Source organism: Pleurodeles waltl, chromosome 1_2 (assembly GCF_031143425.1).
Source record: "Pleurodeles waltl isolate 20211129_DDA chromosome 1_2, aPleWal1.hap1.20221129, whole genome shotgun sequence".
Classification (NCBI taxonomy): domain Eukaryota; kingdom Metazoa; phylum Chordata; class Amphibia; order Caudata; family Salamandridae; genus Pleurodeles; species Pleurodeles waltl.
Window position 1 is genome coordinate 1,202,685,445 of NC_090437.1, and position 25,207 is coordinate 1,202,710,651.

The window sequence follows — 25,207 nt, forward strand, 5'->3', positions numbered from 1 at the left end:
ACCTCCTTCTGTGGCTACAGAGGAGGGAGCATCATATGCCATGGTGGTGCGTAGAGCAGCTGAGGTCTTGGACCTGGAGTTCCCTTCGGTACCGGTCAGGACTAACATCCTGACAGAGGTGCTTCAGCTGGGGGTTGCTACATCAGAGCCAACGTTTCCTTTTAATGAAGCCCTTACTGATGTCCTGCTGAGGACATCGTCCAAAACTAGCACAGGGGCTCCTGTAAAGAGGACAATTGGCCACTGCCATTGACCAGCTCCTAAAGACCGTAGTTTCCTCACCTAACACCTCACCCCGGAGAGCTTGGTGGTCCAAGCCTCCAATTCCACAGGTGGTTTTCCCTTCTGCTCCCCTGGGTAGGGAATCCAGGAGGCTGTACCAACTTAGGAAGAAGATGTTTTCTTCCTCCAGCCTGGCATTGAGGTACTTAAACACCTCATTCCTATTGGGCCGTGTTTCCCATACTTTATGGGATACGGTGGTACAGGTGCTGCCCCAGGTCCCGGAGGGTGTACGGGACACTCTCACCCAAGCTGTCAAGGATGGGAGAGATGCAGCCAAGTTTACAATTCGGTGTGGCTTGGACACGACCGACTAGCTGGGCAGGGCAATTTCTTTGTCAGTGGCCCTTTGTCGCCACGCCTGGCTTTGTACCACTGGCTTTTCAGGGGATGTCCAGGCAAATCTGATGGACATGCCCTTTGATGGCTCTCGCCTTTTTGGAGAGAAGGCAGAGTCAGCGCTTGAGGGCTTCAAGGATTCTCGACCCACGGCCAGATTCTTGGTCCTCACGGCGCCTGTTCGCCAGCAGTCTGCCTATCACCCCTTTTGAGGCTTCGGGAGGGGTGGGGTACCACGCCAACCACAGGTCAGCCACCGTCCTCCAGCTTCACAGCATCCAGTGCGAGGACAAGGTCATGGTACCTTCAGACCCAGAGGGTCTAGCCAGAGGTCGGCCACTACCCAGCCCCCCTCTTCCGCAATGCCCAAGCCCTCCTAGTATGACTCTGCAAGACAATGCTCATCCAGTTGGAGGGAGGATTCGATTTTATCTCTGTAGGAAACTGTCTCTGTATATACTATATCAAAATGAGATGTAGTGTTCACAGAGTCCAGGGGTTCCCCAAGAGGCTTGACAGAGGCAGAAATAGGTAATACTAATGCTCCATTTATGGTAGTGTGGACGAGCAGTTAAGCTTATTAGACGGTAGTGTTAAGCAATTATTGTACACACATAAGCAATAGAAGAAACACACACTCAATGACTTAACTCCAGACCAATAGGATTTTATATAGAAAAATATATTTTTGTTACTTTATTACTAGAACCACAAGACTCAGTTCAGAAGTAAATACTGTGCAGGTAAGTACTTAACATAGACATCAATGTAATTTTGTTTCACTTTAGTCAAGTAAAAAATTTTTTTTTAAGAAAACAGAGAATATCTATTTTAAAAGTGGACACTGCATTTTCAGAACAGTTCCTCGGGGAAGAAAATAAAGTACAGTTTTAGAGGTAAGTGCACGACTAACAGATCCAGTCTCCGGGTTACAGGGAGTCCACCGTTGGGGGTTCAAGTCAATCCCAAACACCTGCCTCCAGCAACACGTTGCCGGGTGGGTGCAGAGGTCAAAATTGAGCAATTTTAACGTGGGCGCCTATGGAGACGGGGTACTTGGACTCCGGTCTGCCAGCAGGTAAGTACCCGGGCTCAGAGGGCAGACCGGGGGGATTAGAGGAGCATTGGAGGGACCCCAAGTAGGCACCAATCCCACACCCTCAGCTGCACTGGGGCGGCCTGGTGCAGGGTGCAAACAGGGCATAGGGTTTCCAATGAAACTCTACAAGTGGACCCCGGGGGTCACTCAGGCACTGCAGGCGAGGTCCGGGGGGGGGTCTCGGGCACACCACCAATCGGACAGGGATCAGGGCCGCCTGTTGATCGTCGTTGCACTGGGTGTCGATTTCTCCAAGGCCTGGGGGCTGCTGATGCAGTGGGTCCTTTGGCGTTGGTTATCTTCGTCCTGGGCAGTAGCGGTCAGTGGGGGTCCTCGGGATTCCCTCTACAGGCTTTGTCGTGGAGGAGTGGGGAGGTCAATCCAGGGTGGGCACTTGGTCGCCATTGCCTGGGGGTCCTCTCTGGTCGGTTGGGCCACCTAGACTCAGGCCGTGGGCCTCTGGTGCAGAGTGGTTAGGACTCAGGCTTCTGGAGTGAGGTGAGAGTCCTTCAGAAGAGGTTTCTTCTTCTGTTCTTCTTTGGACAGGGCCGTTATCCACGGGAGTTCTTGATCCTCTGTGATGCAGGCAGTCCTCTGGAGGTTTTTCAGACGTCACTGGACCTGCAGGACCCGTCGCTTTTTTTCTGCAGGTTCTTTGAAGCAGGAGACAGGCCTGTAGGGCTGGGGCCAAGTCAGTTGTTGTCTCCTTTCCTTCTATGCTGGGGTTTCCGCTAAGCAGTCCTTCTTCTTCTTGTGAGTTTGTCAGGAATCTGACTAGCTTGGTTCAGGGAGCCCTTAAATACAAGATTTAGGGGAATTTTTAGGGGTCAAAGGGCAGTAGACAGTGACTACTGTCCCTGAGAGTGGCTACACCCTTCCTGTGCCCATTCCCTTTGGGGGGCACATTCCTAACACCATTGGTCCCTGTCCTCCAACCCAAGCTGGAGGATTCTGCAAGGAGGGGGTTACTTCAGGTCTGGACAGCTTAGGGGTGGTCCTGGCTGAGGTGGTGACTCCTCCTTGTTTTTCCTAATTATGCCTCAGACTTGCCACCAAAAGTGGGGCTTTGTCCGAGGGCTGCACATCTCCACTAGCTGGAGTGCCCTGGGGCATTGTAACACAAAGCCTGAGCCTCAGAGGCTCACCGCTAGGTGTTACAGTTCCTGCAGGGGGGAGGTGTGAAGCACCTCCACCCAGTGCAGGCTTTGTTTCTGGCCTCAGAGAGCACAAAGGATCTTACCCCATGAGGTCAGAAACTTGTGTCTCAGTGGCAAGCTGGCATAGACCAGTCAGTCCTGCACTGAAGGATTGGGTAAAATACAGGGGGCATCTCTAAGATGCCGTCTGTGTACATGTTTTAATAAATACACCACTGGCATCAGTGTGAGTTTATTATGCTGAGAAGTTTGATACCAAACTTCCCAGTATTCAGTATAGCCATTAGGGAGCTGTAGAGTTAATTTTGACAAACTCCCAGGCCATATACTTAATATGGCCACACTGTACTTACAATGTCTAAGAATGGACTTAGACACTGTAGGGGCATATTGCTCATGCAGCTTTGCCCTCACCTGTGGTACAGTGCACCCTGCCTTAGGGCTTTAAAGCCTGCTAAGTGGTGACTTACCTATGCCACAGGCAGTGTTTTGTGTGCATGGCACCCTGAGGGGATGCCATGTCGACTTTGCCTTTTTCACCCCACCAACATACACAATCTGCAATGGCAGTGGGCATGTGTTAGGTGAGGGGTTATTTAGGGTGGCACAACACATGCTGCAGCCCTTAGGGACCTTCCCTGGTCACAGGGCCCTTGGTACCACTGGTACCTTTTACAAGGGACTTATATGTGTGCAAGGGTGTGCCAATTATGGAAACAATGTGCATTTTTAATGAAAGAACACTGGTGCTGGGGCCTGGTCAGTGCGATCCCAGCACACTCTCAGTCAAGTCAGCATCAATTTCTGGCAAAAAGTGGGGGGGTAAATGCAACAAGGGCAATTTTCCTACAATCTCCAGGATGGGTATTTTCACATCCCCATCCTGCCTGCCCACAGGCGTTACTTGCGGTTCAAGGTAGGCCACGAGCACTTTCAGTTTCCTTCGGTCTCACAAGTGCCCCCCAGGTGTTCACCAAGGTGATAGTGGTCGTGGCATCTCATCTGCGCAGGTTAGGGATTTCAGTCTTCCCCTATCTCGATGATTGGCTGTTGAAGGCTGTTGAAGGCTCTTACGCCCCAGGCTCTCATCACCCACCTTCAGACTACAGTGGACCTCCTGCATCCACTGGGGTTCACTATAAATGTGCCGAAGTCAAACCTGACTCCCTCTCAGAAGCTCCCTTTCAACTAAGCTGTACTGCACACAGTGCAGTTTTGGATTTATCCTCGCGAGCAACGAGTCCAGGACTTTCAGGTTATGATACCGATGTTTCAGCCTCTACCCTGGATGTCAGTGAGACAGACTCTGAGGCTGTTGGGACTCATGGCTTCATGCATCCTGTTAATCAAACGTGCCATATGGCACATGAGGGTTCTGCAGTGGTGTAGGAAAGTACCCTCTTGCCTGGCATGTTACCCCCAATTTTTACTTGTGTGTCAGTTTGTTTTTGCCTGTCTCACTGGGATCCTGCTAGCCAGAACCCCAGTGCTCATAGTTGTGGCCTGAATGTGTTCCCTGTGTGGTGCCTACCTGTGTCACTGAGGCTCTGCTAACCAGAACCTCAGTGCTTATGCTCTCTCTGCCTTAAAAAGTGTTACTCCAGGCTAGTGACCATTGTGAGAAAGTAGCCTCTTTCTAGCCTTGTTACCCCCACTTTTGGCTTATTTGTGAGTATTTGTCAGGGTGTTTTCACTGCCTCATTGGGATCCTGCTAGCCAGGGCCCAGTGCTCATAGTGAAAACCCTATGTTTTAAGTGTGGTTGTTATGGGTCACTGGGATCCTGCTAGCCAGGACCCCAGTGCTCATACATTTGTGGCCTATATATATGTGTTCCCTGTGTGGTGCCTAACTGTCTCACTGAGGCTCTGCTAACTAGAACCTCAGTGGTTATGCTCTCTCTGCTTTCCAAATTTGTCACTGGAGGCTAGTGACTAAATTTACCAATTCACATTGGCATACTGGTACACCCATATAATTGCCTTGTATATGGTCCTGAGGTACCCATGGTATTGGGGTTCCAGGAGATCCCCATGGGCTGCAGCATTTCTTTTGCCACCCATAGGGAGCTCTGACAATTCTTACACAGGCCTGCCACTGCAGCCTGCGTGAAATAACGTCCACGTTATTTCACAGCCATTTACCACTGCACTTAAGTAACTTATAAGTCACCTATATGTCTAACCTTCACCTGGTGAAGGTTGGGTGCAAAGTTACTGCTCCCACATTGTTCAGCGCAAATTCCCCGAACTTTGTGAGTGCGGGGACAACATTACACGTGTGCTCCACTCATAGGTCACTACCTATGTGTACCGTCACAATGGTAACTCCTAACATGGCCATGTAACATGTCTAAGATCATGGGATTGTCACCCCAATACCATTCTGGTATTGGGGGGACAATTCCATGATCCCCCGGGTCTCTAGCACAGAACCCGGGTACTGCCAAACTGCCTTTCCGGGGTTTCCACTGCAACTGCTGCTGTCAACCCCTCAGACGGGTTTCTCCCCCCCGGGGTCTGGGCAGCCCGGACCCAGAAATTCAGAACAAAGGATTTCCTCTGAGAGAGGGTGTTACACCCTCCTCCTTTGGAAATAGGTGTGAAGGGCTGAGGAGGAGTAGCCTCCCCCAGCCTCTGGAATTGCTTTGATGGGCACAGATGGTGCCCATCTCTGCATAAGCCAGTCTACACCGGTTCAGGGATCCCCCAGCCCTGCTCTGGCGCGAAACTGGACAAAGGAAAGGGGAGTAACTACTCCCCTGACCAGTACCTCCCAGGGGAGGTGCCCAGAGCTCCTCCAGTGTGTCCCAGACCTCTGCCATCTTGGATTCAGAGGTGTTGGGGCACAATGGACTGCTCTGAGTGGCCAGTGCCAGCAGGTGACGTCGGCGACCCCTCCTAATAGGTGCTTACCTCTTTTAGTAGCCAAACCTCCTTTTCTGGCTATTTAGGGTCTCTCCTCTGGGCTATTCCTCAGATAACGAATGCAAGAGCTCACCAGAGTTCCTCTGCACTTCCCTCTTCGACTTCTGCCAAGGATCGACAGCTGACTGCTCCAGGACACCTGCAAAACTGCAACAAAGTAGCAAGACAACTACCAGCAACATTGCAGCGCCTCATCCTGCCGCCTTTCTCAACTGTTTCCTGATGGTGCATGCTCTGAGGGCTGTCTGCCTTCACCCTGCACTGGAAGCCAAGAAGAAATCTCCTGTGGGTTGACGGAATCTTCCCCCTGCTACCGCAGGCACCAAACTTCTGCATCACTGGTCCTCTGGGTCCCCTCTCATCTTGATGAGCGTGGTCCCTGGAACACAGAAGCTGGATCCAAGTGACCCCGACAGTCCAGTGGTCCTTCTGTCCAAATTTGGTGGAGGTAAGTCCTTGCCTCCCCACGCCAGATAGTAATCCTGTGTACTGCGTGATCTGCAGCTGCTAGGGCTTCTGGGCACTTTTGCAAGGATTCCTTCGTGCACAGCCCAGGTCCCCAGCACTCCATCCTGCATTGCTCAACTCGCTGAGTTGACCACCGGCTTCGTGGGACCCTCTTTTGTTGTGTTGAGACAACCGTCATGCTCAGATTTCTTGAATTCCTGTTCAAGTGCTTCTGCGGGTGCTGCCTGCTTCTGTATGGGCTCTCTCTGTTGCTGAGCGCCCCCTCTGTCTCCTCCTCCAAGGGGCGACCTCCTGGTCCTTCCTGGACCCTGGCAGCACTCATTTTGTTCAACTGCAACTCTTGCAGTTAGCAAGGCTAGTTTGCGGTCTTTCTGCGTGGAAGCACCTCTGCATCCTCCAGCACGCCGTGGGACATCTCCTGACCAAAGGAGAAGTTCCTGCCACCTTCTGTTGTTGCAGAATCTTCGGCTTCTTCCATCTGGAGGAAGCCCTTTTGCACCTTCATCCGGGGTTTAGTGGGCTCCTGCCCTCCCTGGACACTTGCGTGACTCTTGGACTTTGCCCCCTTCCTTTGTAGGTCCTCAGGTTCAGGAATCCGTCTTCAGTGCTTTGAGTCAGTTGTTGTCTTTTCAGAATCCCTATCTCGACTTTACTGTCTTTCTGGGATAGTAGGGTAACTTTACTCCTGCTTTTCAGGGTCTTGGGGAGGGGTATCTTGGACACCCTTAGTGTTTTCTTACACTCCCAGCGACCCTCTACACACTAAACTAGGCCTGGGGTCCATTTGTGGTTCACATTCCCTTTTGGAGAATATGGTATGTGTTGCTCCTAGGCCTATTGTCTCCTATTGCATTCTACTGTGTTCTACAGTGTTTGCAATACGTTTGTAACTGTTTACATACCTCAATTTGGTTTGTGTGTATATTTTGTGTATTTCACTTATCTCCTAAAGGAGTATATCCTCTGAGATACTTTTGGCATATTGTCACTAAAATAAAGTACCTTTATTTTTAGTAACTCTGAGTATTGTGTTTTCTTATGATATTGTGCTATATGATATAAGTGGTATAGTAGGAGCTTTGCATGTCTCCTAGTTTAGCCTAAGCTGCTTTGCCATAGCTACCTCTAACAGCCTAAGCTGCTAGAAACACATCTATTCTACTAATAAGGGATAACTGGACCTGGCACAAGGTGTAAGTACCACAAGGTACCCACTATAAGCCAGGCCAGCCTCCTACATTGGTGGTGCAGCGGTGGGATAAGTACTTGTAACTGCTTTACCACTTTGTTATTTGGTGCTTTTCATAAGAAAATCTTATACCAAATAGTTCAGTATATGTACATTTAACCAAAACAGCTTACTTTTCTGCTCTAAAACTTTTAACTAAGTTTCTGAAAAGTTCCGAAATTTTTTAAAAGTTTTCCAAAAGTTTGAAACTGTTTTTTCTCTGTGCTTTCTAAAGTTCTAAAACTTTTTCTCTCACTGTCCTTAAACCTTTTTTTAATCATGTCTTTAGTAGAGGTCACTCCCAAAGTTGTTCAGGCAACTTATGAGAGTTTGAACTACACAAGTTAGAGGGGTCTCTGCCTGGATAGAGGTTTAAGCATAGGTAAGAATCCAACAAAAGAGTTTCTCTTTAACCTGCTCCTACAGGAAGACCAGAACCAGTCTGGCCCATCTCAGGAAAGAGACGAAAGGGGGGAAGCTTCCCAGTCAGACTCAGATGAGGTACCTGAAGATGCTGTGGAGGGTTCTTACAAAGTCCTGCCCCCTAGCAGGCCACCTAGTGACACTGGTAGTGTTAGAGGGTCACACATTAGTAGGGCATCTTTCACTCCTAGAGGCCAGGTTACTAGCATCCAGCCAGTTAGGGACAAGTCTCTCTCTGACAATTCCCAAATCTCCTCTGTATCCAAACATTCCCAACCCTCCCACCCTGAGGATAACTTAATGGAAAGGGAACTCAGAAAGCTGAGGTTGGAAGAGACCAGACTGAAGCTTAAACAGCAGCAGCTGGCCTTAGACAGGGAATCCCTAGATATAGAGAGGGAAAGACAGAGAATGGGGTTAGGTCCCCATGGTGGCAGCAGCAGTATTTCTGATAGCAATCCTGTTAGAGAGCATGATTCCAGGAATCTGCATAAGATAGTCCCCCCTTACAAGGAGGGGGATGACATTAACAAGTGGTTTGCTGCACTTCAGAGGGCCTGTATGGTACAGTTGGTTCCTCAAAGGCAGTGGGCTGCTATCTTGTGGCTATCTTTCACTGGAAAGGGTAGGGATAGGCTCCTTACTGTCAGAGAAAGTGATGCCAATAATTACAAAGTTTTGAAGGATGCACTTTTGGATGGATTTGGCTTAACCACGGAACAATACAGGATTAAGTTCAGAGACACCAGAAAAGAGTCCTCTCAAGACTGGACAGATTTTGTTGACTGTTTAGTGAAGGCCTTGGAGGGTTGGTTGCATGGCAATAAGGTGACTAACTATGAAAGCCTGTACAATCTGATCCTGAGAGAGCATATTCTTAACAATTGTGTGTCTGATTTGTTGCACCAGTACTTGGTAGACTCAGATCTGACCTCTCCCCAAGAATTGGGACAATATGCCAAAAGTATCTCAGAGGATATACTCCCTTAGGAGGTAAGTAATATACACAAAATATACACACACAAACCAAAATCAGGGAAGTAACAGTTAGAAAAGTAGTGCAAACAGTGTAGAACACCATAGAATGGAATAGGAGACAATAGGCCTAGTGGCAAAACAAACTATATACTCCAAAAGTGGAATGCGAACCACAAATGGACCCCAGGCCTAGTGTAGTGTGTAGAGGGTTGCTGGGAGTGTAAGAAAACACTAAGGGTGTCCAAGATATCCCACCCCAAGATCCTGAAAAGTAGGAGTAAAGTTACCCTACTACCCCAGAAAGACAGTAAAGTTGAGATAGGGGATTCTGCAAGGACAACAACTGGCTGCAAAGCACTGAAGACGGATTCCTGGACCTGAGGACCTGTAAAGGAAGGGGACCAAGTCCAAGAGTCATGCAAGTGTCCAGGGGGGGGCAGGAGCCCACTAAACCCCGGATGAAGGTGCAAAAGGGCTTCCTTTTGGTGGAAGAAGCTGAAGATTCAGCAACAACGGAATGTGCCAGGAACTTCTCCTTTGGTCAGAAGATGTCCCACGGCGTGCTGGAGGATGCAGAGTTATTTCCACGCAGAAGGACCGCAAACAAGCCTTGCTAGCTGCAAGAGGCACGGTTGAGGTTTTTGGGGGCTGCCAGGGCCCAGGAAGGACCAGGAGGTCGCCCCTTGGAGGAGGAGACAGAGGGGGCGCTCAGCAACACGGAGAGCCCATGCAGAAGCAGGCAGTACCCGCAGAAGCACCTAACCAGGTGCTTAGAAGATCTGAGGATGGCGGTCGACTCAGCAACACAAAAGAAGGTCCCACGGAGCCGAAGGTCAACTCAGCGAGTTGGGCAATGCAGGACAGAGTGCTGGGGACCTGGGCTAGGCTGTGCACGAAGGAATCCTTGCAAGAGTGCACAGAAGCCCTAGCAGCTGCAGTTCACGCAGTACACAGGATTACTGTCTGGCGTGGGGAGGCAAGGACTTACCTCCACCAAACTTGGACAGAAAACCACTTGACTGTGGGGGTCACTTGGATCCAGCTCCTGTGTTCCAGGGACCACGCTCGTCGAGATGAAAGGGGACCCAGAGAACCAGTGAAGCAGAAGTTTGGTGCCTGCGGTAGCAGGAGAAAGACTCAGTCAACCCACGGGAGATTTCTTTGGGATTTCCAGTGCAGGGTGAAGGCAAACAGCCCTCAGAGCATGCACCACCAGGAAGCAGTCGAGAAAGCCGGCAGGATTAGGCACTACAATGTTGCTGGTAGTCTTCTTGCTACTTTGTTGCAGTTTTGCAGGCGTCCTGGAACAGTCAGCGGTCGATCCTTTGCAGAAGTCGAAGAGAGAAGTGCAGAGGAGTCCTGGTGGATTCTTGCAAATCGAAATCTGAAGTGAAGCCCACAGAAGAGACCCTAAATAGCCCTGAGAGGAGAAGTGGCTACCTACCCAGGTATGCACCTATCAGGAGGGGTCTCTGCCATCATCTGCTGGCACTGGCCACTCTGAGGCCTCCAGAGTATCCCCACACCTCTGAAAACAAGATGGCAGAGGTCTGAGACACACTGGAGGAGCTCTGGGCACCACCCCATGGTTGGTGATGGACAGTGGAGTGGTCACTTCCCTTTCCTTTGCCCAGTTTCGCCCCAGAGCAGGGACTGGGGTTCCCTAAACTTGTGTAGACTGGATTATGCAAGGAGGGCACCATCTGTACCCTTCAAAGCATTTCCAGAGGCTCTGGGAGGCTACCCGCCAAGCCTGTAACACCTATTTCCAACTGGAGAGAGTTAACACCCTCCTCCCAAAGGAAATACATTGTTCTGCCTTCCTGGGACTGAGCTGCTCAGACCCCAGGAGGGTAGAACCCTGTCTGTGGGCTGGCAGCAACTGTAGCTGCAGAGAAAATCCCAGACAGCTGGTTTGGCAGTACTGGGGGTCCATAGTGGAGCCCCCAGGGTGCATGGGATTGGCCCCCATACCAGATCTGGAATGGGGGGACAATTCCATGATCTTAGACACCTCACATGGCCATATTCGGAGTCCCTATTGTGCAGCTTCATATAGGTGGTGATGTATATGTCGTGCACACGTAAAATGGTGTCCCAGCACTCACAAAGTTGGGGGAAATGGCCCTGAACAATGTGGGGCCGCCCCTGCTAGTACAAGGGTACCCTCACACTTAGTAACTTTGCACATATCCAGGGTTGGACATATAGGTGACTTATAAGTTACTTAAGTGCAGTGTAAAATGGCTGTAAAATAGTGTGGACACTATTTTACTCAGGCTGCAGTGGCAGTCCTGTGAAGGTTTTGTCTGAGCTCCTTATGGGTGGCAAAAGTAATGCTGCAGCCAAAAGGATATCCTGGAACCCCAATGCCCTGGGTACTTAGGAACCATATATTAGGGACGTATAAGGGGGCTCCAATGGGCCAATTAGAATAGCCTATAGTGACAAAGTTAAAGGCAGAGAGAGCATGAGCACTGAGGTTCTGATTAGCAGAGCCTCAGTGACACAGTTAGGCACTACACAGGCATGCACATTTAGGCCACAAACTATGAGCACTGGGGTCCAGTCTAGCAGGATCCCAGTGAGACAGGCAAAAAAATACTGACATTCATGTAAACTTGGGGGTAACATGGTAAGAAAGATGGTACTTTCCTACAGGCACTTTGCAAAAAACAGATCTGTTTTCTTTGGGTAAATGTGATGTGTCCACGTTGTGTTTTGGGGCATTTCCTGTCACGGGCGCTAGGCCTACCCACACAAATGAGGTACCATTTTTATCGGGATACTTGGGGTAACGCTGGGTGGAAGGAAATTTGTGGCTCCTCTCACATTCCAGAACTTTCTGTCACCGAAATGAGAGGAAAAAGTAGTTTTTTGGCCAAATGTTGAGGTTTGCAAAGGATTCTGGGTAACACAGCCTGGTCAGAACCCCCCAAGTCATCCCATCTTGGATTCCCCTAGGTGTCTAGTTTTTAAAAATGCAAACGTTTTCTAGGTTTCCCTAGGTGCCGGCTGATCTAGAGGCCAAAATCCACAGCTGGGCACTTTGCAAAAAACAGCTCTATTTCTTTGGGAAAATGTGATGTGTCCACGATGTGTTTTGGGGCATTTCCTGTCACGGGCGCTAGGCCTACCCTCGCAAGTGAGGTACCATTTTTATCGGGAGACGTGGAGGAACGCTGATTGGAAAGAGATTTGTGGCTTCTCTCAGATTCCAGAACTTTTTGTCACCGAAATGTGAGGAAAAAGTGTTTTTTTAGCCAAATTTTGAGGTTTGCAAAGGATTCTGGGTAACAGAACCTGGCGAGAGCCCCACAAGTCACCCCATCTTGGATTCCCCTAGATGTCTAGTTTTAAAAAATGCACAGGTTTGGTAGGTTTCCTTGGGTGCCGGCTGAGCCAGAGGCCAAAATCCACAGCTAGGCACTTTGCAAAAAACAGGTCTATTTTCTTTGGGAAAATGTGATGTGTCCACGTTGTGTTTTGGGGCATTTCCTGTCGCGGGGCGCTAAGCCTACCCAAACAAGTAAGGTACCATTTTTATCTGGGGACTTGTGGAAACGCTGGGTGGATTGAAGTTTGTGGCTCCTCTCAGATTCCAGAACTTTCTGTCACCGAATTGTGAGGAAAAAGTGTTTTTTTTGCCAAATTTTGAGGTTTGCAAAGGATTCTGGGTAACAGAACCTGGTGAGAGCCCCACAAGTCACCCCATCTTGGATTCCCCTAGGTGTCTAGTTTTAAAAAATGCGATGGTTTGGTAAGTTTTTCCTAGGTGCCGGCTGAGCTAGAGGCCAAAATCCACAGCTACGCACTTTGCAAAAAACAGGTCTGTTTTTTGGGGAAAATGTGATGTGTCAACGTTGTGTTTTGGGGCATTTCCTGTCACGGGCCCTAGGCCTACCCACACAAATGAGGTACCATTTTTATCGGAAAACTAGGGGGAACGCTGGGTGGAAGGAAATTTGTGGCTGCTCTCAGATTCCAGAGCTTTCTGTCACCGAAATGTGAGGCAAAAGTGTTTTTTTAGCCAAATTCTGAGGTTTGCAAAGGATTCTGGGTAACAGAATCTGGTCAGAGCCCTACAAGACATACCATCATGGATTCCACCAAGATGTCTTGTTTTAAAAAATGCGAAGGTTTGCTAGGTTTCCTTATGTGACGGCTGAGCTAGAGGCCAAAATCCATAGCTAGGCACTTTGCAAAAAACAGCTCTGTTTTCTTTGGGAAAATGTGACGTGTCCACGTTGTGTTTTGGGGCATTTCCTGTCGCGGGCGCTAGGCCTACCCACACAAGTGAGGTACCATTTTTATCGGTAGACTTGTGGGAACGCTGGGTAGAAAGAAATTCGTGGCTCCTCTCATATTCCATAACTTTCTGTCACCGAAATGTGAGGAAAAAGTGTTTTTTTAGCCAAATTATGAGGTTTGCAAAAGATTCTGGCTAACAGAACCTGGTGAGAGCCCAACAAGTTACCCCATCTTGGATTCCCCTAGGTGTCTAGTTTTAAAAAATGCGAAGGTTTGGTAAGTTTTCTCTAGGTGCCTGCTGAGCTAGAGGCCAAAAGGCACAGCTAGGCACTTTGCAAAAAAACAGGTCTGTTTTCTTTGGGAAAATGTGATGTGTCCACGTTGTGTTTTTGGGCATTTCCTGTCACGGGCTCTAGGCCTACCCACACAAGTGAGGTATCATTTTTATTGGGAGACTTGGGGGAATGGTGGGTGGAAGGTAATTTGTGGCTCCTCTCATATTCCAGAACTTTCCGTCACCGAAATGTGAGGAAAAAGTGTTTTTTTAGCCACATTTTGAGGTTTGCAAAGGATTCTGGGTAACAGAACCTGGTGAGAGCCCCACAAGTCACCTCATCTTGGATTCCCCTAGATGTCTAGTTTTCAAAAATTCAAAGGTTTGGTAAGTTTTCTCTAGGTGCCGGCTGAGCTAGAGGCCAAAATCCACAGCTAGGCACTTTGCAAAAAAACAGGTCTGTTTTCTTTGGGAAAATGTGATGTGTCCACGTTGTGTTTTTGGGCATTTCCTGTCACGGGCTCTAGGCCTACCCACACAAGTGAGGTATCATTTTTAGTGGGAGACTTGGGGGAATGGTGGGTGGAAGGTAATTTGTGGCTCCTCTCATATTCCAGAACTTTCGGTCACTGAAATGTGAGGAAAAGGTGTTTTTTTAGCCACATTTTGAGGTTTGCAAAGGATTCTGGGTAACAGAACCTGGTGAGAGCCCCACAAGTCACCTCATCTTGGATTCCCCTAGGTGTCTAGTTTTCAAAAATTCAAAGGTTTGGTAAGTTTTCTCTAGGTGCCGGCTGAGCTAGAGGCCAAAATCCACAGCTAGGCACTTTGTAAAAAACGGGTCTGTTTTCTTTGGGAAAATGTGTTGTGTTTTGGGGCACTTCCTGTCATGGGCGCTAGGCCTACCCACAAAAGTGTGGCACCATTTCTATCGGGAGACTTGGGGGAACGCAGGTTGGAAGGAAATTTGTGGCTCCTCTCAGATTCCAGAACTTTATGTCACCGCAATGTGAGGAAATCGTGTTTTTTAGCCAAATTTTGAGGTTTGCAAAGGATTTTGGGTAACAGAACCTGGTTAGAGCCCTACAAGTCACCCCATCTTGGATTCCCCTAGGTGTTTAGTTTTCAAAAATGTGCAGGTTTGGTAGGTTTCCTTACGTGCTGACTGAGCTAGAGGCCAAAATCCACAGCTAGGCACTTTGCAAAAAACAGCTCTGTTTTCTTTGGGAAAATGTGATGTGTCCATGTTGTGTTTTGGGGCATTTCCTGTCGCGGGCGGTAGGCCTACCCACACAAGCGAGGTACCATTTTTATCGGGAGACTTGAAGAAACGCTGGGTGGAAGGAAATTTGTTGCTCCTCTCAGATTCCAGAACTTTCTGTCACCGAAATGTGAGGAAAAGGTGTTATTTTAGCCAAATTTTGAGGTTTGCAAAGGATTCTGGGTAACAGAACCTGGTCAGAGCCCCACAAGTCACCCATTCTTGGATTCCCCTAGGTGTCTAGTTCTCTCAAATGCAAAGGTTTTCTAGGTTTCCCTAGGTGCCGGCTGAGCTAGAGGACAAAATTCCAGCTAGAAACTGAAAAAAACAGCTCTGTTTTCGTTGGGAAAATGTGATGTGTCCACGTTGTGTTTTGGGGCATTTCCTGTCGTGGGCGCTAGGCCTACCCACGGAAGTGAGGTACCATTTTTATCGGGAGACTTGGGGGAACGCTGGGTAGAAAGAAATTTGTGGCTCCACTCATATTCCAGAACTTTCGGTCACCGAAATGTGAGGAAAAAGTGTTTTTTGAGCCAAATTTTGAGGTTTGCAAAGGATTCTGGGTAACAGAACCTGATGAGAGCCCCACAAGTCACCCCATCTTGGATTCCCCTAGGTGTCTAGATTTCAAAAATGCGAAGGTTAGGTAAGTTTTCTTTAGGTGCCGGCTGAGCTAGCGGCCAAAATCCACAGCTAGGCACTTTGCAAAAAACAGGTCGATTTTCTTTGGGAAAATATGATGTGTCCATGTTGTGTTTTGGGGCATTTCCTGTCACGGGTGCTAGGCTTATCCACACAAGTGAGGTACCATTTTTATTGAGAGACTTGGGGGAACGCTGAGTGGAATGAAATTTGTGGCTCCTTCCAGATTCCAGAACTTTCTGTCACCAAACAGAGAGGAAAGAGTGTTTTTTTGGCCAGATTTTGAGGTTTGCAAAGGGCTCTGGGTAACAGAACCTAGTCAGAGCCCCATCTTGGATTCCCCTAGGTATCTTGTTTTAAAAAATGCGCAGGTTTGGTAGGTTTCCTTACGTGCCGGCTGGGCTAGAGGCCAAAATCTACAGCTAGGCACTTTGCAAAAAACATGTCAGATGTCAATGTAAAAATGTGTCCAAGTTGTTTTTCCTGTTGCAAGCATTAGGCCTACACACACAAGTGAGGTACCATTTTTATCGGAAAACTTAGGGGAACACAGAATAGCAAAACAAGTGTTATTGGCCCTTGTCTTTCTTTACATTTTTTCCTTCCAAATGTAAGACAGTGTGTCAAAAAGACATCTATCTCAGAAATGCCCTGTAATTCACATGCTAGTATGGGCACCCCGGGATTCCGAGATGTACAAATAACCAGTGCTACTCAACACCTTATCTTGTGCCCATTTTGGAAATACAAAGGTTTTGTTGATACCTTTTTCTCACTTTTTATATTTCACCAAATTAATTGCTGTATGCCCAATATACAATGAAAACCCGTTGCAAAGTGCATCTCCATTATTGGCTGTGGGTACCTAGAGTTCTTGATCAACCTACAAGCCCTATATATCCCCGCAACCAGAAGAGTCTAGCCGACATGACGGTATATTGCTTTTGAAAATATGACATCGCAGGAAAAAGTTACATAGTAAAACCTGGAGAATAATTGCTGTTTTTTTTTCTCCTCAATTTCAATATTGTTTTATTCAGCTGTTATTTTCTGTAGGAAACACTTGTGGGATCTACACAAATTACCCCATGCTGAATTCAGAATTTTGTCTACCTTTCAGAAATGTTTCTGTGACTAACTAGAAGGTGGCTGAAAGCACAAAAAATTGTAAAAATGGGGTATGTCCCAGTAAAATGCCAAAATTGTGTTGAAAAATGTGGTTTTCTGATTCAAGTCTGTCTGTTCCTGAAAGCTGGGAAGATTGTGATTTTAGCACCGCAAACCCTATGTTGATGCAAATTTTTTGCAGCCCTTTTCCCCCATTTAAAAACAAAAAAACAAAAAAAATCACTCTATTTTGGCTAATTTCCTGGTCTCCTCCTGGGGAACCCACAACTCTGGGTACTTCTAGAATACCTAAGATGTTGGAAAAAAGGACGCACATTTGGAGTGGATAGCTTATGTGGAAAAAGTTATGAGGGCCTAAGCGCGAACTGCCCCAAATAGCCAAATAAAAGGCTCAGCACAGGAGGGGAAAAGGCCTGGCAGCGAAGGGGTTAAGGGTACAAACAACAAGGGTGGCAAGGTCAATACCACATCAGAGACTAAAACAGCCTCAGTGGTTTCCCTAACTAAACCAAACCCGACTACACTTTCTAGAGTGAGCCCTGCTGCACCCTTGGAATTGACTATTGGTAGTGTTATTTTTCCCACCACCACTGCAATTGCTAGGGGCACTAGTTGAAGCAGTGGGGGTTGTGGTGGTGGGAGGCCTGGTGATTTTCTTAGGGAAACCACTACCTCCTGCCCTATGGCCTTTATTCCTACAGATATAGCACCAAGGATTGTTATTCTGATGGTGTGAAGAGGATTTAGACCCACCCCCAGAAGAGTTTTGTGGGCCTGATGAAGACTGTTTTTATCTTTGTCCCCACCCTTGTCATGAGACTTACCATCCTTCTTGTCCTTGTCACCCCCTGTATGAGCTTTTCTGCTCACCCTTGTGTTGACCCATTTGTCTGCCTTTTTTCCCAGTGCTTGGGGAGAGGTCAGATCTGAGTCTACCAAGTACTGGTGCAACAAGTCCTACACACATTTAGCCAAAATATGCTCTCTCAACAGAAGATTATATAAGCCCTCATAATCAGACACTTTGCTGCCATGTAACCAGCCTTCTAAAGCTTTAACAGAACAGTCCACAAAGTCAATCCAATCTTGTGAGGCCTCTTTTCTGGTCTCCCTGAAGTTTATTCTATATTGTTCAGTGGTCAGACCAAAATCATCTAAGAGTGCAGTCTTAAGAACACTATAGTTGTCGGAGGCTTCTTCTCTGACAGTGAGAAGTCTATCCCTCCCCTTGTCAGAAAAGGACAACCAGAGAATAGCAGTCCACTGCCTTTGAGAGACCCTCTGGACTTTACAGGCCCTCTCAAGTGCAGCAAACCACTTATAGATGTCATCCCCCACCTTGTATGGGGGAACAATTTTGTGCACGTTTCTGGAATCAATTGAGTCCTCTCTGACTCTTTAAACCCTAAAGCTGCTGCTGCTGACACCATGGGGAACTAACCCCAACCTCTGCATTTCCCTTTCAACTGTCAAGGCCTCCCTATGTAGGGCTAGCTGTAGCAGCCTCAGCCTGGCCTCCTACAGTCTCAGTTTCCTGAGCTCCCTAACTAGGGAGTCATCTCTTGGAGTTGTGCAATTGGATCCCTCAGACAATGAGGCGATATGGGAATGTGGAGAGGTAGATCTTTGCCTACCTTTTGTGACCTAGTGACCTGACCTCTGGGTGTGAAGCGAGCCCTACCTGAGTGACTACCCCTCCCACTACCTGCTACAGTAGTGGATCTGCTAAGTACTGAATCCTGTTTTATAGGTCAATATCCAGCTGATTCACTATCTTTCAGAATTACACAAGTAGTGGGTTCAGAAACGGCTCGGGCCGGTAACTGGTACATTATCCTTCTAGAAGAACTCCCTCCTGCACTAAGCAGAAAAGCAGCTGTTACAGCTTGCATGATTGATCCCCAGACGTGGAAGCGCTATAATAACTATTCCTCCAAAGCCTTAAGAGGTGCCAATTTTAAAAGAATGCCATTCTTCACAAAGTGGATGCTTTACTATACTCCAGTGCAACTTAATAAGATGGTTCTATCAATTCCAAGCAACTGCTTCTGATGTCATTGTGAGGTGGAGGATTGGCTGCATGTCTGTTATCTTTGCCCTACTGTCACTAACTTTTGGGTCCAAATTTTCCAATCGATTCGTTCAAAACTTCAGGTAGCGCTAACACCAGAACCATTGGGGGCACTTTTTGTCATATCCAGTCATCCCAGGCTGTCCAAATGTGCAAAGCAATACTTCTTTATTGCAACATTGTTTGCGAAATCCCTGATCTTACAACAATGGAAGACCCGCCCCTAGCTCCATCATATGATATCTGTGAAAAGAAAATGAGAGCAGTTCAAGCTAAAGAATTTCTGTATGCACAAAGAATCGGAGCAACACAGAAGTATCATTCTGTTTGGAAAAGACTTCTTCATCCTCAGCTTGATCCAGAACTCAATCCAATCCAATGTATAATGATTTAGCACGTCTTCATGAATTACTAGATTATTATTACTATGTAAAAGAAGCGCATCAAAACTCAGTACTAAGTGCTGCACTGTATTGATATTTATGCATATTTTGTAATATGATTTGTAATCTCAGAGCTTTAATGTTGTACCTGCTCATATATGCTTAATAACAATATAAAAAAAAAAAACTGCAACAGCTTCCCGGTTGTGCATCCTCTGAGGATAGCCCATCTTCAGCCTGCACCAGAAGAGACGAAGGAATCCCTCTTGGGGTGAAGGAGTCACTCCTCTGCTTCAGCAGGCACCAACTGCGATGACGACAGGCTGCGTGGATCCCCTCTCCTGCAGAGCTGCATGGATCCTGCATCACGGATGGTGGAATGAAGTGGTCCCGACGGTCCTCTCTTCCAACTGTCCCTCTTTGGTAGAGGTAAGACCTTGCCTCCCCATGCAAGACAGTACCCCTGTGCACTGTGTTCTTTGCAGCTGCCAAGGCTTGTTGGTATCCTTCCTCCAAGTCCTTCATGCATCTTGTAGCTCTGGCCCCCAGCACTCTATACTGTGATGCACAGCTTCCTGAGTGGTTCTCCAGCGGTGTGGGAGCCTTTGTCATAGTGCTGCGTGGGCCTCTTCTGCAACTTTCTTGTCCCCGTCCTCTGGGACTCCTGTGTCGGCTTCCTGGTCTTCTGTGGGCTCTCTGAGTTAGTGAGGGCCCCCTCTGATTCCTCCTCATGGGTAGAGTCCACCTGGTCCTTCCTGGTCCCAGGCAGGTTCATTTTCCACTAACTGCAAGTTTTGCGTGTGCCAAGACTTGTTGGCGGACTCTGACGATGCAAACCCGGCTGCAATCCTCCATCCGGCGTGGGACATCACTTGCACCCTCCAGAAAACCGACTTTGTCTTCTTGGGTGCAGTGCTGACTTTTCTTCTTCACCGGTGGTTCACCTTTTGCACCTTCATCCGGGTTAGCTCCTGCTCTTCCTGGACTCTTCTGAGCTTCTTGGACTTGGTCCCCTTCTTCCACAAGTCTTTTTGTCCAAGAATCCCCTGTTGGTGTCTTGCAGTCTCTTCTGGGTCTTGTATAATTCTTATTCTCGTTTCTATGTGTGATCTAGGGAACTTACTGTGATTTACTTCTGTTTCCCTGGTCACTGGAGTGGGTTCTGGTATTTACCTTTGGGCTTTCTAAGTACTCCCAGTTTCCCTCTACACAATACATATGCCTACGTGGGAGACCAACTTTCGCATTCCACTTTCTTAGTATATGGTTTGTGCTTCACCTAGGCCCATTCCTAACTATTGTGATTTTCACTAATTGCACTGTTTTCTAACAGTTTCATGCCTATTTCTGCATACTAGTTGTAGGAGGCTGGACTGGCTTGTAGTGAGTACCAAGGGGTACTTGCACCTTGCACCAGGCCCAGTTATCCCTTATTAGTGTATAGGGTGTCTAGCAGCTTAGGCTGATAGATAATGGTAGCTTAGCAGAGCAGCTTAGGCTGAACTAGGAGACGTGTGAAGCTACTACAGTACCACTTAGTGTCATATGCACAATATCATAAGAAAACACAATACACAGTTATACTAAAAATAAAGGTACTTTATTTTTATGACAATATGCCAAAGTATCTTAGAGTGTACCCTCAGTGAGAGGATAGGAAATATACACAAGATATATGTACACAATACCAAAAATATGCAGTATAGTCTTAGAAAACAGTGCAAACAATGTATAGTTACAATAGGATGCAATGAGGAAACATAGGGATAGGGGCAACAAAAACCATATACTCCAAAAGTGGAATGCGAACCACGAATGGACCCCAAACCTATGTGACCTTGTAGAGGGTCTCTGGGACTATTAGAAAATAGTGAGAGTTAGAAAAATAACCCTCCCCAAGACCCTGAAAAGTGAGTGCAAAGTGCACTAAAGTTCCCCTAAGGACAAAGAAGTCGTGTTAGAGGAATAATGCAGGAAAGACACAAACCAACAATGCAACAACGGTGGATTTCCAATCTTGGGTACCTGTGGAACAAGGGGACCAAGTCCAAAAGTCACAAGCAAGTCGGAGATGGGCAGATGCCCAGGAAATGCCAGCTGCGGGTGCAAAGAAGCTTCTACTGGACAGAAGAAGCTGAGGTTTCTGCAGGAACGAAAAGGGCTAGAGATTTCCCCTTTGGTGGACGGATCCCACTCGCCGTGGAGAGTCGTACAAAAGTGTTTTCCCGCCGAAAGAACGCCAACAAGCCTTGCTAGCTGCAAATTGTGCGGTTAGCATTTTTGGACGCTGCTGTGGCCCAGGAGGGACCAGGAGGTCGCAAATTGGACCAGTAGGTAGAGGAGACGTCGAGCAAGACAAGGAGCCCTCTTAGCAGCAGGTAGCACCCGGAGAAGTGCCAGAAACAGGCACTACGAGGATGCGTGAAATGGTGCTCACCCAAAGTCGCACAAAGGAGTCCCACGTCGCCGGAGACCAACTTAGAAAGTCGTGCAATGCAGGTTAGAGTGCCGTAGACCCAGGCTTGGCTGTGCACAAAGGATTTCTGCCGGAAGTGCACAGGGGCCGGAGTAGCTGCAAAAGTTGTGGTTCCCAGCAATGCAGTCTAGCGAGGTGAGGCAAGGACTTACCTCCACCAAACTTGGACTGAAGAGTCACTGGACTGTGGGAGTCACTTGGACAGAGTTGCTGGATTCGAGGGACCTCGCTCGTCATGCTGAGAGGAGACCCAAGGGACCGGTAATGCAGCTTTTTGGTGCCTGCGCTTGCAGGGGGAAGATTCCGTCGACCCACAGGAGATTTCTTCGGAGCTTCTAGTGCAGAGAGGAGGCAGACTACCCCCACAGCATGCACCACCAGGAAAACAGTCGAGAAGGCGGCAGGATCAGCGTTACAGAGTTGCAGTAGTCGTCTTTGCTACTATGTTGCAGGTTTGCAGGCTTCCAGCGCGGTCAGCAGTCGATTCCTTGGCAGAAGGTGAAGAGAGAGATGCAGAGGAAGTCGGATGAGCTCTTGCATTCATTATCTAAAGTTTCCCCAGAGACAGAGACCCTAAATAGCCAGAAAAGAAGGTTTGGCTACATAGGAGAGAGGATAGGCTACTAACACCTGAAGGAGCCTATCAGAAGGAGTCTCTGACGTCACCTGGTGGCACTGGCCACTCAGAGCAGTCCAGTGTGCCAGCAGCACCTCTGTTTCCAAGATGGCAGAGGTCTGGAGCGCACTGGAGGAGCTCTGGACACCTCCCAGGGGAGGTGCAGGTCAGGGGAGTGGTCACTCCCCTTTCCTTTGTCCAGTTTCGCGCCAGAGCAGGGCTAAGGGGTCCCCTGAACCGGTGTAGACTGGCTTATGCAGAATTGGGCACATCTGTGCCCATGAAAGCATTTCCAGAGGCTGGGGGAGGCTACTCCTCCCCTGCCTTCACACCATTTTCCAAAGGGAGAGGGTGTAACACCCTGTCTCAGAGGAAGTCCTTTGTTCTGCCATCCTGGGACAAGCCTGGCTTGACCCCAGGGGGCAGAAACCTGTCTGAGGGGTTGGCAGCAGCAGCAGCTGCAGTGAAACCCCAGGAAAGGCAGTTTGGCAGTACCAGGGTCTGTGCTACAGACCACTGGGATCATGGGATTGTGCCAACTATGCCAGGATCACATAGAGGGGGCAATTCCATGACCATAGACATGTTACATGGCCATATTCGGAGTTACCATTGTGAAGCAACATATAGGTAGTGACCTATATGTAGTGCACGCGTGTAATGGTGTCCCCGCACTCACAAAGTCCGGGGAATTGGCCCTGAACAATGTGGGGGCACCTTGGCTAGTGCCAGGGTGCCCTCACACTAAGTAACTTTGCACCTAACCTTTACCAGGTAAAGGTTAGACATGTAGGTGACTTATAAGTTACTTAAGTGCAGTGTAAAATGGCTGTGAAATAACGTGGACGTTATTTCACTCAGGCTGCAGTGGCAGGCCTGTGTAAGAATTGTCAGAGCTCCCTATGGGTGGCAAAATAAATGCTGCAGCCCATAGGGATCTCCTGGAACCCCAATACCCTGGGTACCTCAGTACCATATACTAGGGAATTATAAGGGTGTTCCAGTAAGCCAATGTAAATTGGTAAAATTGGTCACTAGCCTGTTAGTGACAATTTGAAAGAAATGAGAGAGCATAACCACTGAGGTTCTGGTTAGCAGAGCCTCATTGAGACAGTTAGGCACCACACAGGGAACACATATATATAGGCCACAAACTTATGAGCACTGGTGTCCTGACTAGCAGGGTCCCAGTGACACATAACAAACATACTGAAAACATAGGGTTTTCACTATTAGCACTGGGCCCTGGCTAGCAGGATCCCAGTGAGACAGTGAAAACACCCTGACATACACTCACAAACAGGCCAAAAGTGGGGGCAACAAGGCTAGAAAGAGGCTACTTTCTCACACTAGTGTATATAATTTGTGTATTAATTACCTCCTAAAGGAGTGTAGCCTCTATGGTATTTTTGGTATTTGTGTCACCAAAATTCCACATTCCTGCCTCAGGTGTTTTAAGTATGCAGACATTAGAAGTTTGAGCTCCTGTCTGATACTACTTCTTTAGGGAACCCAGCCCTGGTAAAGATACCCAGGAGGGCTTTGGCAACTAAAGGTGCAGTGATTGTCCCAAGGGGAATAGTCTCAGGATACCTAATGACGTGATCCACTACCTCTAAGATATATCTATGTCCTGATGCTGTTGGAGGGTCAAGGGGGCCAACAATGCAACCCCTGCCCTTTCAAAGCGGTCCCCTACCACAGGTAGTGGAATTAAGGGGAACTTTAAGTGCCCACCTGCCTTGCCACTGGCATGGCAAGAGGGACAGGACTGACCAAAGTCCTTCACTTTTTGTGACATACCTAGCCAGTAGAAGTGGTTAACCAACCTACTCCATGTCTTATTGTGGCCCAGATGCCCTGCTAGGGAGATGTCATGGGCTAAAGTGAGAAGGAAGTCCCTGAACTTCTGTGGCACTACCACCCTCCTGGTTGCACCAGGTTTGAGGTCTCCGGCCTCAATGAACAGGAGCCCCTCCTCCCAGTAGACCCTGTGGGTACCGGTGACATTTCCTAGCTCCTCCTGAGCAGCTTGCTGTCTCAGGCCTTCAAGAGTGGGACACTCCCTTTGTCCCTGGCACAGATCTTCCCTAGAGGGTCCCCTTGGGATCTGTTGTATAGCTGGTCCCCCAGGCTGGTCCACTATTTCAGGATCCAGCTCTCCTTTTTCTCTCTGAAGTTTGCTCTGTGCCCTAGTCTTGACACAAGCCCACTCAGGGATCCCAGGCATTGCTGCATGGGTCTTTAGCTCTAACTCAGCCCATGGGGAATATCCAGGTCATTACCAGGCAATCTACAGGGATGGATGAGGTCACACCCCCTTCTTTCTGCCCTGCTACTCTTCCCCACTCAAAGGTTATGTGGGATGGAAATTGGTCTCATTGTCAGCATTGGTGACAGGATAAAACCGCCCTACCAGGAACTGAGTTAAGGGAACCAGGTGCTGCTATATCATGGTAATACTAGTCCCTGTATCCCTCAAGGCTTCTGTTTTCTCCCATTAATCACAGGGTGCTGCTCGTAATTTTCAATGTTACTTGGCCAGGCAGCACAGGATAAATCTACCCCCCCCTCAGTGACTAATGTTGCCTCTGTGGGGACACTGACACGGCCAGGCCACACCTCTGACCCCATCTGGGTGTTGGCAACTGCATTTACTGCAGGCTGACTAGAAGCATTCTTTTTGTTTTTACAGCCAGAGTCTCCAGTTTTGTACCCTTTGGTTCTACAATCTTGGCACCAAGTCTTGCTGAGGTCCAGGTTTTTCCCTTTGTACCCACCCCTGGATTGTGAGTAATTTCTGGGCCAACCCTCTTGTGCAGATTTTTGGGGGCCTCAAGAAGTCTCTTTGTTGTTTTTACCCTGGCTCCCATCTTTCCCTTTGGAGGGGGCTATGTGGCCTCTTTCTTTTGGTCTCCCCCACCAGTGGTAGTTTTGGTCACCACTGTTTTGACCCAATGGTTTGCCTTCCTCCCCAACTCTTGAGGGGAAAGTGGACCTAGGTCTACCAGATGTTGATGTAGCCTATCATTGGAACAATTACTCAACAGATGCTTTTTCACAAACAAATTGCACAGCCCATCATAATCTTGTGCCTTGTCCCCACTAACGAACCACCTAGCATTTTTACTGAATAGTCTGCAAAATCAACCCAGGTCAGGCTCTGGGATTTTCAAGCCTCCCTGAACTTTATTCTATACTCTTC